Below are 6,797 nucleotides of genomic sequence, written 5' to 3'. Positions count from 1 at the left end.
GGCACGTTGGTGGTCGCAGGGGGGGCGGCGGGGTGGGAGGAGCACGGTGGAGACGGCGAGGTGGGGTACAGAGGAGAGGAGACGACTGCGACCTGACACGTGAGGCGCCTTTTTCTCCTTCTCTATCTGTATTTTTTACATGTTCAGCTTGCGATTGTTTTTTTTTATTTGAAGGAGCTTGCGATTGTTTTTTTTTTATTTGAAGGAGCTTGCGATTGTTGGACAGTGTTGTGCTTTAATTTATTCTACTCCATTGGGGGAATTGTTCTAATACCCTCCGTTTCTTTCAGTCTGTATATAACTTTTGTTCGAAGTCAAAGTATCTCTACTTTGACCAAACTTATAGAAAAAATATTGACATTTACAATACCAAATGAATATCTTTAAATTTATTATCTTTAAATTTATTATGGAATGTAGTTTTATGTTATGTATACTTGTTATAGTAGGTGTTGATATTTTTTAATACAAATTTGGTCAAATTTTGTAAAGTTTGACTCGACACAAATCTTATATGCGGAATAAAAAAGAACGGATGGAGTACTGTACTGCAATTTTTTTTAGAAAAGGCCTAATGTCACACTCCTTACACAAAAAAATAGAAAAATATACAAATTCATGGGGGTATCGAAGTCTTCTTCCTCGGCATCCACGGACGGCGTGTTGTGAGCATAGCTTGATGCCGCCTCTAGGCCTCCGCCTTGGCTGAGTAAACTTTTTGAAAACCAAGAGCTTGTAGAAGCAACGGCTGAGAAATCGTCGATGCAGACCAGGAGGTGTTGGCGGCTACGATATGCAAAGCAAACGCCACACCGGAGACAAAAATATTGACCAGGCATGTAGAAACTCTGAAGACTACAAAAGCCATCTAAATCCATACGGATCCATGGAAATCTAAATTGAACATATCACAGAAGACCCGTCGGAGACACGGCTCCAGGGCCCTCTCCTTCAACGAAAGGCACACCAACGGAACCGGGATATAGTGAGGAGAACATTACTCCTACCCTGGGGCAACGCCACTGCTTTGTCGCCCCAAATCTAACACGAAGACTCCTTACAGAAAACCTCAAAAAAATCACCCATCTTGATGTACAATGCGTCCGGATCTGATATAGAGCTTGCCACTATACAACAACGTGCATCGACAACCTCTTCTCTAACGATCCTTCCAGGCCGAAAACATCGATGAAGTTCTCCATGTTGGATCCCTCCGGCCGCCGCCATCTTCACCAATGACATTGTCGCGCACCAGACGAAGCAAATGAATGATGATCTTCATTGAGAAATTTCAGATAAAAAATCTCTTACACATTATTTTCATATTGGGCATATAAAGGGGACCATGCCTAGATGACTTCCATGCATGATTCTATCAACATAATAACCAAGTGTCAAATGCATCCCGCTCTCTTAACCCTATAACAAGAAGAGGACAAATACATAGGTAGATGCATTGTTGGAGTTGAGGGTTACATGTATGCTTTCCAAGATGTAAGGCTCCCTGTTTTTATGGTGAGAGGGCCCTCCCCTTGGTAGCTTATGTTAGATCCCATGTGGCACAATTGACAGAGACAAGGTGATTGTTTGCTCAGATTAATCAATCTCTTTATCTCTTTATCTCTTATATGTGTTGGTGGATATCTTGTTTTGTTAATTGCGCTATTTAGGCCAACATTGCTCATGCTTTGTTTAAAGGAAAAGGGCGAAAAGAAAGAAAGGCAAAACATTCACCTTGCATCATTGTTGGGAGGATCTTGAAAATGAGAAGTGGAAGAACTGAGAGGCATATGAAGCTCATAGAAAGAACTCTAAGAGCTTGGTTGGAAATGCAACAATGGTTGGTGGCAGCGGTGGTGATGATGATGCATCAAGTTGCGAAGAAGGAAAAAAGAAGCCCACTCCCAACTCGGTTGCTCCTACGAGAATGCCCAGTGGAAGAAATTATACGGGCGCGAAACTGTTGATTGTTGATGTTACTGATATTGATCCAGTTAAGGAGTCAAACTATGAAAAGGTTGTGAAAAATAATGCCATGCATGAGGCTCGATTTCATGAGGGAAATGATGGTCGTATGCGCCAATTATGTGGACCGAGAATCAGTTCTGTAATGAACGGACCAAAGAACAATTATATGACACGTTTATTGAATTCAAGTAAGATTGGCACATGGGTGCATCGTCCTGTACACATGACGACATATAGAGGTGTGCGATGAAGTTCAAGCAAAGAAGTGATAGAAGGAAAGTCAGGCACACATGAGATAGCAAGAAATCAAGGTAGATTTCAAAACAAAAGGAAAAGGAAATTGCATGGGCCAAATTACAAGAAAATACTGCAGATCAAGGAGGAGCCAACACTAGCTTAAGTAGAGCCCAATTTTCGTAGGCCTCCGTTTCAACTTATGATAGGCAGAATCCTAATAAATATTTGTTAGTAGTCCTATACTCTGGTTTGTTAGCTAATAACTAGCATGGTACGTGAGCCGCTTTCTTTTTTAAGTTAGGATCCTTTTATTAGTTACCATCAGCACATGACATAAGAGACTAGGAGTGCGCCATATAAAAAGGCAGAGGCTTCGGCCATGTATGGAACAGTTTTGAGTTTTATTTCGAGTATGAGATATACAGAAAAACGTCCGAATTACGGACGGCCATATCTTGTGTATTATCTATGATTTTCCCATTGTAGAAATTTATTAGTGACGGAGGGTTGACCATCACATCAATGCCTACGTGCTGATCCGAGGGGGTCATTATTTTCGTTTGTGTATTTTCGTACACAGGTGAAAATTATCTTGAAGGTTGCAAGGAGGAACAAGGGGACGAACTGTTGATCAAGCATCGCCGTGAAAGATCGGGCCATCTACATGCGCGAATTAGCATCTCGCTTGTTCGTGCTTCATCAAGCGGTATTCAGAGCAAAGGTTAGTCACGGCGATTCAGTTTCCAATATCGTCTGCGGAGGCGAGCATCAACATGCTGAGAAAAACATATTGATGAAGGAGGAAGGCATCGGCGAGGTCGTTCTTTTTCACTCTCGTTGTGTTGTGAAAGAGAGGTGTGTCAATTTCACGATCGATGAAGGTTCTGCGGTCAACATGATGAGCATCGAGGGGGTGAAAAAGTTGGGGCTGAATATGGCGCCTCTTGAAAGACCGTACACGCTGAAGTGGTTAAAAGGTGAAATCAAAATTACGCATCAGATTTTGCTAATTTTTTTTTGGGAAAATACTGTTGTGTGGAATTTTTTTATGTTTGTCGTGTGTCCATGGTGCCATGCCATCTGCTACTTGGGAATCCATGGTGCAAACGTGTTGGGGATGTTCGGAATTGCGAGAAAAATAGTTACTCGCTATCACGGAAGGGCTAACAAATCTGTTTTGTTCCCATGCCAACGGATGTGTTTAGGGCAGATTGGAAAAATCGTTTGCTAAAAAGAGAAGAATAACAGGAAGAAAGAAAGGAAGAAGTTGATGCACCGATAGAGGGGCTGAATCTTTTGGTGAAGAAGGTAAAAAATGACGGCGGTGCAAAGGGACAGTGGTGGAGTGTTTTTAAGACACAATGCAAGATCAAGGACCGTGCATGCAAAATGATAGTTGATGGTGGCAGTTTTACCAATGCCATTAGCAAAGATCTTGTGCAAGAATTGGATTTGTCTATGTGGCGATACCCGCAACCGCACCATGTGGAGTGGCTATACAACTCCGGAAAAATTAAAGATCACACATAAGGTACGTGTGAAGTTTGTAGTTGGATATTATTTTGATAAGGTGGATTGTGATGTTGTGTCGATGGACGCGTGTCAGTTGCTATTGGGAAGACCATTGCAGTTTGATCATGATGCAGTTCATGCAGGAGGATCTAACACATACATGTTTATGCATCGCGGAAGGAAGCACGTGCTAAAACCAATGGCAGATAGTGCAATCACAACAGAGATGCAAATTCCAGAGAGGAAGGTTGTACAAAAATTAGACTCAAAACCGAGGACGGATTCATATAAAGGAAGGGAGGATGATACGACCATGAAACCATTGATTGTTGATGTTATTGATGATGATCCAGTTAAGGAGTCAAACCATGAAAAGGATGTAAAAAATAATGCCATGCATAAGGCTCGATCTCATGAGGGAAATGATGGTCATATGCGCCAATTATATGGACTGAGAATCAGTTATGTAATGAACGGACCAAAGAACAGTTATATGACACGTTTATTGAATTCAAGTAAGATTGGCACGTGGGTTCATGGTCCTGTACACCTGACGACATATAGAGGTGTGCGATCAAGTTCAAGCAAAGAAGTGATACAAGGAAAGTCATGCACACATGAGATAGCAAGAAATCAAGATAGATTTCAAAACAAAAGGAAAAGGGAATTGCATGGGCCGGATTACAAGAAAATACTGCAGATCAAGGAGGAGCCAGCGCTAGCTTCAGTAGATCTCAATTTTCGCACGCCTCGGTTTCAACTTATGATAGGCAGAATCCTAATGAATATTTGTTAGTAGTCCTACTTTGGTTTGTTAGCTAATAACTATCATGGTACGTGAGCCGTTTTATTTTTCTAGCTAGGATCCTTTTATTAGTTACCATTAGCACATGACATGAGAGAATAGGAGTGCGCCATATAAAAACGGAAATGTTAACGCCCACACGTCCCCATCACTACTCATTTTGCCACGTATGAATAGATGACATCAGCAGAATTTTTTTTGGTTTTCGGCTTAAAAATGTTGTATCTCCTAAATAAAAAAGCGAACTAAAAATCCGTTTTCACCATTAAATCCATCTCGACGAGATCTTCAAAACTAGACCCCATGTTGATATGTTTCGACGAATTTTTTTTTGCCAGAAGTTGCCATGATGTTTACACTGCAGTTGCCATAGGGCTTAAACTAAAATTGCCATATGGCAATTTTAGTTTGTAGATCATGGCAATTTTAGTATTTTGATGATGGCAACTCCAGTACTTTGACCATGAAAATTATTTTTTGTATGAACCATGGCAATTTTACGTGCATGTATCATGGCAATTTTAGTTTATGGTTCATGGCAAGTCTAGTTTCTTAATTCCCCATTTTATAAATGTAAAAATTTACTTTTAAATGTAGAAGAAAATAGCTAAAACATATCATGACAACTTCAGTGTAAACATCATGGCAATTCATATGCAATAGACATGACAACTTTTAATCAAAAAAAATCCATCAAAACATATCAACATGGGATCTAGTTTCGAAGATCTCATCGCGAGGGATTTAATGGTAAAAACGGATTTTCAATCGGATTTTTCGTTTAAGAGATAAAATATTTTAAAAACTGAAAATCCAAAAAGATTCCTACATGCATGCATGCGATGACGTGGCAATCTGTTTACATTAGAGACGTGTGGTGCATCTCCCTTCCTGCCACACGTGTGGCAGTTAGCGCGACTCTATAAAAAGGCAGAGGCTTCGGCCATGTACGGAACAATTTTGAGTTTTATTTCGAGTATGAGATATACAAAAAAATATCCGAGTTACCGACGGCCATATTTTGTGTATTATCTGTGATTTTTTCATCATGGAAAATTTACTAGTGACAGAGGGTTGATCATCACATCAACGCCTGCGTGCTGATCCGATGGGGTTATTATTTTCATTTGTGTATTTTCGTACATAGGTGAAAATTATCTTGAAGGTTGCAAGGAGAAACAAGGGGACGAACTGTTGATCAAGCATCGCCGAAAGATCGGGCCATCTACACGTGCGAATTAGCATCTCGCTTGTTCGTGCTTCATCAAGAAATAATGGCAAAGAAAATCGCATGAAAGCCGAAGACAATGATATGAAGGGATCATTGGACGCCATCATGAATGCAAGAAAAGACATGTCTGATGTACCGCCTGATGACCACAAGTATAGGGGATCTATCGTATTCCTTTTGATAAGTAAGAGTGTCAAACCCAACAAGGAGCAGAAGGAAATGACAAGCGGTTTTCAGCAAGGTATTCTCTGCAAGCACTGAAATTATCGGTAACAGATAGTTGTGTGATAAGATAATTTGTAACGGATAACAAGTAACAAAAGTAAACAAGGTGCCCCAATCCGTTTTGTAGCAAAGGGCAAGCCTGGACGAACTCTTATATAAGCAAAGCACTCCCGAGGACACATGGGAATTGTTGTCAAGTTAGTTTTCATCATGCTCATATGATTCATGTTTGTTACTTTGATAATTTGATATGTGGGTGGACTGGTGCTTGGGTGTTGCCCTTCCTTGGACAAGCCTCCCACTTATGATTAACCCCTCTCGCAAGCATCCGCAACTATGAAAAAATAATTAAGGTAAATCTAACCATAGCATTAAACATATGGATCCAAATCAGCCCCTTAGGAAGCAACACATAAACTAGGGTTTAAACTTCTGTCACTCTAGCAACCCATCATCTACTTATTACTTCCCAATGCTTTCCCCTAGGCCCAAATAATGGTGAACTGTCATGTAGTCGACGTTCACATAACACCACTAGAGGAGAGACAATATACATCTCATCAAAATATCGAACGAATACCAAATTCACATGATTACTTATAACAAGACTTCTCCCATGTCCTCAGAAACAAACGTAACTACTCACAAAGCATATTCATGATCAAGATCAGAGGAGTATTGATTATCGTTAAGGATATGGAAATATAATCTTCCACCGAATAAACCAACTAGCATCAACTACAAGGAGTAATCAACACTACTAGCAACCCACAGGTACCAATCTAAGGTTTTGAGATAAAGATAGGATACAAGAAATGA

Source organism: Triticum dicoccoides, chromosome 4A (assembly GCF_002162155.2).
Source record: "Triticum dicoccoides isolate Atlit2015 ecotype Zavitan chromosome 4A, WEW_v2.0, whole genome shotgun sequence".
NCBI lineage: Eukaryota > Viridiplantae > Streptophyta > Magnoliopsida > Poales > Poaceae > Triticum > Triticum dicoccoides.
The sequence above is the reverse complement of the archived record's forward strand: the minus strand, read 5'-3'. Positions refer to the sequence as shown.